The sequence below is a fragment of the Gopherus evgoodei genome, chromosome 5, assembly GCF_007399415.2.
Source record: "Gopherus evgoodei ecotype Sinaloan lineage chromosome 5, rGopEvg1_v1.p, whole genome shotgun sequence".
Classification (NCBI taxonomy): Eukaryota; Metazoa; Chordata; order Testudines; family Testudinidae; genus Gopherus; species Gopherus evgoodei.
This window is the reverse complement of record NC_044326.1, coordinates 124,034,659-124,045,437: the sequence shown is the minus strand read 5'-3', so window position 1 is coordinate 124,045,437 and position 10,779 is coordinate 124,034,659.

Sequence of the window (10,779 nt, the reverse complement as noted above, 5' to 3'; positions counted from 1 at the left end):
GACAAACACCATAATCTGTTATCTCTTACTCACTTTGAATAGGACATTTCATCATGGGTTGTCCCCATTAGGCCAGATTCTGAATTCAGCGGAGTTACTCCAGCTTTACACCACTATAACTGAGATCAGAATCTGACCAACTGAAATCAGTGAGCCAGAATATGGCACCCTTACTCATGCTGAATAATAACTTACTCAATAAGTTGTCTCAACTATTGCTCAAATTCCATATCAGCTTTTCCATTATTTTGCCAACAAAGCATTAATGGATGGGACTATAATTAATGCAAATCAACATGGCTTTTATTGAAAATCACTCTTGTCAAACTCAGCTGATTTCATTTTTTATGAGATTGTGTGATTGATCAAGGTAACAGCATAGTTGTAATATGCTTATACTTTTGTTAGCAGTTTGACTTAGTACCAAACCGCATAAAATTAGCACCATATTCTATCAATAAAGCATATCTTAAATAGATTAAGAACTGGCTAAATGACAGATCTCAAGAAGCAGCTATCAATGGGGAATCATCATTGAATGGATGTGTTTATAGTAGCGTGCCCCAGAGGCAGTATTACAGCCCATGCTATTCAATATTTTTATCAATAATGTGAACAAAGAATGCAGGCCACACCTATCGATGGGGCACTGTATCTGGGAAGAGGCAATTCTGAAAAAGATCTAGAGGTCATAGTGGACAACTTCACTTGAACTGCTAGTGATGCTGTCGGGGGTGGGAGGAGGGAAAGGAGGGAAGGGTAATAACATGATCTTTGGATGTATAAACAGGGGAATAGTGAGTAAGAAAAGAGAGGTGATCTTACCTCTGTATGTGTCATGGGTGAGACCCACACTGGAGTACTGCATTTGGTTCTGGTGTCAACATTTTAAAAAGGATGTTGAGAAGTTGGAGAGGATGCAGAAGAGAGCCACCAAAATGATTTGAGCATTGGAAAATATCTTCCAGTAAAAGATTTAAGAAGCTGATTCTGATTAACTTATCAAAAAGATCAAGAGGTGATTTGATTACAGTGTATAATTTACTTTCACAGGAAGAAAATACCAGGTACTATCAGTCTCCTTTATGTAATGAGGAAAGGCATAACAAGAACCAATGGCTGGAAGCCAGACAACTTCCAATTAGAGATAAGGCACTACTTTTTTTAGAAAGGAGAGTGATTGGCCATGGACACAGACTACCAAGGGAACTGGTAGATTCTGTCTCTTTACATCTTCAAATCAAAACTCAGTGCCTTTGTGGAAGATATGTTTTGGTCAAATACAAGTAACTGGACGTAAAATAGGGAGTAACTGCATGGAATTCTATATATGTCTGATGTACAGCATGTCAGACTAGGGCCTGGCCTACACTGGGTGTGGGGGGATCAACCTAAGATACACAACGTCAACTATGAGAATAGCGTAGCTGAAGTTGACATATCTTAGGTTGACTTACCTTGCATCCTCACGGCACAGGGTCGACTGTCGCTGCTCCCCTGTCAACACCGTGGTGCAGTACAAGAGTCTACGGCAGAGCAATTGGGGATCGATCACTACCCGCCAATCCAGCGGGTAGTGTAGACGTACCCTTGATGATGATCTCTTAGGGCCTCTTAAACTGACTATATGAAAGCACTATTTAAAAAGCAGCATATCTATATGCTGTGTGTGTTGATTGTATAGGTTTGAGTGATGTACTAGTTTGGTCCTCCAGCACTGCTAATGCAGTCCTAGAACAACACTCAACTCTCTTGAAAAGATTGTCACATGTGTAGCAGCTATTGTAGTGTGCAGCAACTCAGTGAACAGTCATTCTCTTCCTCTTTTTCATGTTATTGCTGTGGGGGAATGGGAGGCAAACCAGCACAAAGCAAAATGGACAGACAATTGTCAGGAAGGCAATGCATTGGTGAAACTGACATAACCCTAGGACAATTGCTACCCTAAGCCTCAATTAGTAATGTCTGCATAGCCACATTATAAACAGCCCCTGGTTCGTGTATCTCCAGTGTTCAATCTTCACACATGTGCATCTCATCCCACTTATGTCTACAGGACAGGACTTCCAGTAAAAGGGAAGATAATTAAAACCCGTCTGGGGTGGGATTCAGTTACACAGCCAGGTTACTTTTATTTGTCTTGTGCCTGTGTGTGATGTTCTCTGCTTTCAGTATCCATAATGATGGTAAGTTAGTGTAATACAAGTTTGGACTAGACTAGTGTAATGGTGGGGTGGTGGTGGAGGGATGTATTTGAGGTTAGCTTGTCCCAGGCAGATATTTATGCCTTGTCTATTTTGCAGACCATCCTTAGCCAGAATCTGGTTAGCCCTTGTATCCAGGAATGTTCAAATGGTTATTCCATGGACATTCATGATGAGCTCTCTGTGGACTTTCTTATATTAATAGTCACCACCTAGGGTCAAACCCTTAACTGCTTACCTAGGCAAAACTCACTGACTATGGGACCACTCCCTGAGTTATGTATGTTTCTGGTGATTCCATTTCCCTCTGCCACTGTTCTCCCACAAACAGTTCCTGTCATAGCATTATCCTCCATAATGGCAGCTATGGCATCATCTATCTTCCCAATTTGGTGTGTGTTAGGCGTTATGGCCTCCACTTGATTTTCCCATCATATGGCACTCACTGGTTTCAGTGTCAGAGGGGATGTTTCCAGATGTTGCTTCAAAATTTGCCATAGATGAGCTGATGCAGAGAAAAATACATAGATGCTTTGAATTGCATTAAAAAATTCAGCAGCCTCACTAGAAGTTGAAGCTGCATCCCTGACCACCAAGTACAATGAATGAGAACTGCATGGGACAAAAAAAGCTCAAGGGTTTAACTTTCGGATCCGTGTCTGCACTCCTCTGTTCTTTCCTCTCATGTTGGCACCATTATCGTAGCCCTGACCTCTCATGTCAACTATCACAATTCCCGTATCTTCCAGTTTTTTAAGAAGCACATTTGTCATCCCAGCACCTGTATCATCAATGTCAATAAATTATAGAAAATGCTCTCTGACAGTCACCATTGCAGGGACATTTTCACTAGGTTCTGTTACAAAACGCACCATTAAAGTCATTAGTTCCATATGGCTGATGTCAGGTGTGCAGTCCAGAATAAGAGTAATATCTTGCTGACTTCAGATCTGCCACAATCTTCTGTTTGACTTGTGTTGCCAATAACTGTCTGATCTCATTTTGAATTGTTTTTCCAAGGTAGTGGTGTGTGTACATTTCTTGAGTGGTGACTCTTCTTTGATGATCCTTGAGTACAGCATCAAACTCAACCATCAGCTCCATAATTTTAAGGAAGTTTCCATTGTTTGGCACATACAGCTGATCTGAAGTGCCACACAGTGCTAGGTTTTGGGTAGCAAGCATTCTCACAATGGCAATGAGCCTTTTCAGAACATTTTGCCAGTAAAGAGACGCTGATGCGATCTCCTCTTGATGCTGATCATCTATGGTGGCCTTTAGCCTTAGTCTCATCTCAAGCTCTTTCCACCTCTGGAATGCTCTCTGATGATTTGCTGCCTTCTCATGGCATGCCATATTTCTAGCCAGATTTTTCCAGTCCTTTGTTCCTGTAGAACCCAATGCAGCTGGAACATTAGACTGGAAGAGTTTGCAACAAAAACAGTATGCAGCATTCTGGGGTTTTGAGTACATAAGCCATGGCCTCTCTGCTTTATCTCTATTGGGGATTTCACGCCAGTAATGTGTTAGATGGAAACGTCTATTTTCATTGTCTTTGGGGAACATGAAGTTTTTCATTTGCTGTGGCCCATGCAGTACAAGAGAGTCCCTTAGGCTATTGCTCAAGTGAGCCCACAGTCCTGGATCATCTAGACTTAAGGAACTAAACTCAGCAGAAGCTGTTTCTTATGCCTCCACCACACTTTTCTCTGATCTACACTTTTCTACAGGAATGTGCATGGTTACATCCATTTGAGATGGAGATATGGATGCTGCAGTAGCTGCCAGGTCACCTGCACTGTGACTAACTAGAAGATCAGGCATCTCCTCACCACTCACACCCTCACTGGGGCCAGAAGGCTCACCATGAACATTTGTGTCTATGTATCTCAGGAGAGCTCCTTCCTGCTTAGATAGAAAAGCTTCCTTTGCTTGCTTTCTTTTTCTGAATGCTGCCCCAGAGGGGTGTTTTCTTCTTTCACTCATGACTGCTGTTCTGTGCCAGCTATAGTGGCTCTCAACTCTCAGTTGGAGAGGACAAATAATCAGGCTGATAGCAAGGCCTGAGTGAGGGAGGATATCGGCATCTTGAGGGCCTAACTGGCTCCTACTACTTCAGTTGACTGCCTGTTCTCCTCAAGTGAGTTCAGGGAAGCAGCAGGAAACAGGAAGCTCCCTGAGAAGCTGGTATTAATCAGTCCAGGCTCCTGGAGGTGCTAGAGGAGCCTCTCATGTACCTCTCCTCCTCTCTTTCCCTGCAGCTCCTGCTGTTTTCTGTTATTCCTTCTCAGCTTTTCTCCTGCCTCTTGATCCCTCCTTCCTCCAGCACAGCACTCCACCATCTCTGTGCATCTAGAGCAGAGAGAATACATAACACCTGCAGAAGACACACTTTTCTACACTCTGGGTCCTAGTGGTGGCCCCCCATATTCTGGCACCTGAGGCAGCCGCCTCAGTTGGCCGTGTGGTAAAATCCCCCACTCTGAACCTTAGCGTCCAAAAGATGGGGTACCAGCATGAATTCCTCTAAGCTCAATTACCAGCTTAGTACTTGTAGTGGTGCCACCAACCAGGAATTCCAGTGCTGGTACACTCTGGTGCCCCCAAAACCTTCCCGGGGACCCCCAAGAGCCAGACCCTCTGGATCTTAACACAAGGAAAGTAAACCCTTTCCCTCACCGTTGCCTCTCCCAGACTTCCCCTCCCTGGGTTACCCTGGAAGATCACTGTGATTCAAACTCCTTGAATCTTAATACAGAGAGGAAAATTCACCTTCCCCCTCCTTCTCTCTCCCCCTCCCACACTCTCCCTGAGAGAGAAAGTAATCCTAACACAGCGAGAAAATTAACCTTTCCCTCCTTTCTCCCCACCAATTCCCTGGTGGATCCAGACCCAGTCCCTTGGGGTCTCATCAGAATAAAAAACCAATCAGGTTCTTAAACAAGAAAAGCTTTTAATTAAAGTTATCTTTGTAAATTTAAGATGGAATATGTACAGGGTCTTTCAGCTATAGACACTGGGAATACCCTCCCAGCCCAAGTATTCAAGTACAAATTAAAATCCTTTCAGCAAAATATAAATTTGACCTCCTCCCAGCCAAATACACATTTGCAAATAAAGAAAACAAACATAAGCCTAACTCGCCTTATCTACCTAGTACTCACTATTCTGAACTCATAAGAGCCTGTATTAGGGAGATTGGAGAGAAACCTGGTTGCACGTCTGGTCCCTCTGAGCCCCCAGAGTGTACAACAACCAAACTAACAGCACACACACAACTTTCCTCCCTCAAGATTTGGAAGTATCCTGTCCCCTGATTGGTCCTCTGGTCAGGTGACAGCCAGGCTCACTGTTCTTGTTAACCCTTTACAGGCAAAAGAGATATGAAGTACTTCTGTTCTATTAACTCTTACTTATCTGTCTATGACACCAGCCCCGGGTGGTGGAGGCAGCTTCAGAAGACCAAAGAACAGGCCTGTCCCCCCTCAGCCACCAACTTGCTATGCCTCTACATCAGAGGAGAATCAGAACAGCTGTCTCTCAGCTCCACTGCAAACAAATTAAAAGTACTGGCCTTCATGCCAAAAAATTCCTGCATGCTAATCACAGGGTCCAAGGAATGAACAACATCAATTCAGTGAAGGAGCTGATGTGTTTGGCTAGATAAGGTCTCCATATCCCATATGAAAAAGACTTGTTCCTTCATTACAGTAGGAAAGGCTACTCAAGCATTGTTTTGAAGCACACAAAAATTGATGTAGTAGCAGAAGCTGCTGTTGCTAACCCCATCTGACCCTAGCTATTAAATTCTGATAAAGTTACATCACTAGCTGGTTAAAAGGAAAAACAAGTGTCACAAATCAGTATTAGCTATTACTTATATAGTGCCATTGGTATAGTCAGGACTTTATGGTAGTCAACATACAGAGGACAAGATCCCTGCTCTAAAGAGCTTCCAGTCTAAAAGCATGAGTAGGTGTATATAGTGCAATTACAAATGAAGTACTCAGCTGAGGCCATTGTCAGCCTTATGGAATAGAAGGGTTTTAAAGAATGAGTTGAAAGAAAGGTGCTTACTCCAAAAATTTGCATCAGTGGAATCTCTTGAATCTATTGAGGCTTGTTAGAGGACACAGATAGAGTGACTTCACAGCTATACAGAGCAACTGAACGCAAATGCTTACAGCACTGGTTTTACGCCTAAGGACATCTCCTCAGGTAGGCAGTGAGAAGTTTATCTATTTAGTAAACTTCTAAATAGAACACATCATATATGGAATTCAGACATATCTACCATGGTCTGTATTGAGACCCATTTGACCTCCATATTATAAAACCAGCACTGCTTTGCTTTATGTCTAATTTATATTTATGATCAAGCAATAAATTTATTCTACCAAAAAAAATCCTTGCAGTTTTAAGTTTGACTTGCAGCTGTTTCATATTAAAAATATTAGCCAAAATAATGACTCAGCTGCACACAGAGTTGGAGCATGCGAAGAACAAATTTATTCATTTGGAATAATTCATCTAACACTTTCCGCCTGTGACAGATGAGTACTCCTGACTCTAATGCACTCTTCTGTCTCATTCCAGTATCCTCTGGCAAAGCACTGCAATAATATCTCAGCCTCCAAAGGTTTTGGACAACATGGATAAAACATGCAACCAGAAAACTTCAATCAACTTGAAGTTTGTTTGAAAAAAAGATTGTGGATAATGAGACTGCGGGGTCATGAGTGATCCCTTGGATTCTTACCTGGTGTATAGTTTTATGGTATCTTTTCACTATCTCCAACATCTCTGTGATTTTTGCAGTGGGTTCCACATAGCTGGTTGCACTATATTATGTTCCAACCTTTCATGTACAATAGGACACTCATGTATTGTCACTAGGATTGAGTGAATCAGTTTGGATGAAAGAAGAAACAGCCTGAAAGTTCACCAAAAACTCTCTAGGAGGCTATATGCTCAGCTGGTATAAGTTAGCATAGCTTCATTTCATCCATGGAGCTAAACCAATGTATACCAAGACCCCCTTCTGAAGTTTGAAAAAGTATGGTCAACTTTGGACCGGATGCTGCTCCTATTAGTCAGTGGCACTTGTTTCACTTCTACCTGGCTCTGCACTCCCTCACTCCATCTGGGATGGGAAGTGGAAGTGCTAAATTACTACAAGAAAGGTCTATTTGACTTGGCCAAAACCAGGGTCTGCTGGTAAGAATGGCCATTCTAATAGATTCCCAGCCCATGACACAGTCCTGCCTCCAACTTTTTGACCAAAGAATTTCCAGCAGTCTTTGCATATGTGAGCAAATGGAATGGTGTTTTGCTTCACTTGCATGCACTACATGAGCAACGGGGCTCTCTGCAGGTGAACAAACTACCCCACAACAGGGTTACAATGCAGACACTCTCCCCGGCCCACTGTCAGTCCCCCTTCCATACCTGCCTATAGGAGGGCAATGCAGAGATCATCACCCCCACAGTGTGAAAGGGCAGGATAGATCTTGCCTGCAAAGCTAGTTCAGCCAGAGAGCAAATACAGGTTATAGGGTTCACAGTTGGGAGAGTGTCAGAGTTTGAATGCTGCCCTTCTTCAGTTCCCATCATATAAGAAGAACGCTATTCTGTCTCCTAACCTGAAGGAGAGCTCTGTGTGGCTCCAAAGCTTGTCTCACCAGTAGAATTTGGTCAAATAAAAGATATGACTGTGCCTTGTCTCTCTACTATTCAGGAAGGTATCCATCTTTTCCCTTTTATAACAGGTTTATTAGGCTGGTATTTTAAGATTGGCTCACCCCTCTCTAGATTCTTGTTGTTCTGTTGGCTGAGATGGGACCAACCCAGCTCTAAAAACAAAAACACTTGCTGCTTCGCATTGTCTAACCAATTGTTTAGACGTGAATTAGGTCCTCTTTTTATTTTTGGCTCAACAGGACAAGTTTCTCCCTTTAGGAAAGAGGTCACTTCCAAAAACAGCCTGTCATCATATCTAGTCACATTTTCCAGGGGTGAAGCAAAGTCATTTGACTTCAGTGTGCTAAATAAGATTCTGTGAACAGCCAGCCACACTGATTTACCTCATGCCTCCCAGTGGTCTGTTCCCCGATACTTAATGCTTCCGAATACATGGCTGTCTCTCTCATGGTTTGCTTTAGATCCTTGTGTTTAAATATGTTTCTGGGGTTTTCCTTTCCTCTCCTTAATGTATATCTACTGCTCATTTTCCTTCTCTGTGTACATGTGCCAACCACAGTTTCCCATTTGCTCTGCCAAATTTATATTTACATACTCAACCGATAATCTTTCTGTATAGCTAGCATCAAATTATATGCAAAACGTTCTCCCTAAATCTGGATGCTATTATCTTAGAATTTTACATCCCAAAACAAACTCTCCTCTAAGATTTCCCCACTGAAGAGTATTTGCAAGGAAGATGGGGCCTCCATAGCAATGTATTGCACACAGGTAGAGCTGGTTGAAATATTTCCAGCCGACTAGTTTTGCGGGGGAAGTGCTGATTTGATGGAATTAATGCATTTTGTGGCAATGCGTTGATTCTGTCTAAACTTTCAACAGACACTAAGCAGGCTGAGGGAGGCGGATTTCCTGCCAGTCCACCCAGCTCCCCAAGAACCCAGGCTCCCTGCCTGGTGGGCTGCCCAGCTCCCTGAATGACCATCAGAATGGCCATACTGGGTCACACCCATGGTCCATCTAGCCCAGTATCCTGTCTGCTGATAGGGGCCAGTGCAGTGCCAGATTCTTCTGGGAATGAACTGAACAGGGCAATGATTGATTGACAGGCTATCTGGTTCCTAGTCCTACTCCCCAGCTGCCTACCTGGTAGACTGCTGGGCTCCTGGCTACCTGGGCATCCCAACTTACCAGCTGCTGGCTGTCCAGTTCCCTAGTTGCATGGCCAGCTTGCCAGCCATCCAGGGAGCTGGGGAGCTAGACAGCTTGGGTAACTGGACAGCCCGGCAATGGGACCTTTTTTTGGTGCTTCCAAAATGAAATATTTCGGAGTTCTAGTCCTGTGAAAAAGTTTGACTCTTCATCCCAGTTTGAGGCACCTTTTTTTTAACTTCAAAATCTCAAAATTTGTCATGGAACAAAAATTCCATATCTTGGCCAGCTCTACTGCCTGGTGTCATTTTGGCTTAATGTACATTGGATTCAGTTCACATTTAGTTCCAGGGACATGTGTACTTGACAAAATAGTACCAATAAAGCACCTTCATGCTGCGTCTGTATTTCTACTTCCAGCCCTGTCCTAGTATGCAAATTTTAAAAATGTAAAAAGTTAACTAAACATTCCCTAAATCTCAGTATAAAACATAGTCATATCTGAGTTTGGGATAGTTCTTACTGTATCTGATCTGATTCCCTACCTGACTTAAAATCTACAGAACCAAACTATGGTCATGGACACTTCCACCAATATATTAACTCTGTCTTGTTTGTTCAGCTCCAGTATTAAATCAACAAACTTCAGTACTGAAGCTTAATCCTGCAGTACCTCTCTCTAGGTCTTTTTCAATCCAAAATAATCCCTTTACCATTAAGCTAAAAAAAAAAATTAGAGAATCTGCTTGTGAGTCAGAGTCAGGGTGATGGGATAGGGTGAAATCAAGGACTCATTCAATGAGCTCTGATTCCACCACAAAATCAGGCCAGTTCCCTGGCAGAGATATTTCCTCCCAGTTCCAACCCCAACTCTTTAATCTTCCTCCCCCAACCCTACAATTGGCTTTTTTCCTCTCTGTCCCCTCACCATGAACTCCTCCCCCTTGCATATACACACACATCCCGTAACAGATTATTGATGTTTTTCTGACTCACTGCTGCATCAGTTCACCTCAGACAACATTAGGCTGGGATCTGGAGCTGGGCAAAACCTGAAACCACACAACAGTCGCTTGGTTACTGGGTTTGTAACTGGACTTGGAACTTAGACTGGGCTAATTGGAAAGACCACAAACTATTCAAGCAAGCCTGAACCTATCACAATGCCACTACCTTAATCCACCCCAGGAGCTTGTAAAGATAGTGGCTGGGTCAGAAAGGATGGCAGACAGAAGTCTCCTGTACAGATAATGACAGATATGTGGCCCAGGGTTCAAGAGGTTAATTACATAACACCGGTCAATTTTCCAGATTCCCAGCTCCAAGTGTTTACCAGGGAAGTGGACATTTTAAAAGATTTGAAAAAGTCTGCCTCAGGGGATTGGTGGCACCTCCTTGCAGACTAACTCATCCACACACTAAGCGTGTGCCCACTCCACAATCCAGGGGTATAACTGCAGCACATGTAGACCTGTCTGAGCTACTTTATCGTAGCTAGCTTGGGTACTGATGGAAGTGAAGCTGCAACACGGTGGACTTCAGCATGGACTAGCTAGATTAAACTATCTTGAGTTTGTCACTGAGCTCTGAATTTGCCATACAGCACAATGGTTCCAATGTAGGGTATGTCTACACTTACAATGGTGTGTAGAGTACAGACACTGCATGTCCAGCTAGCATGGGTATAAATAGCAGTGAAGCCAGCGAAGCACAGCTCCCCACG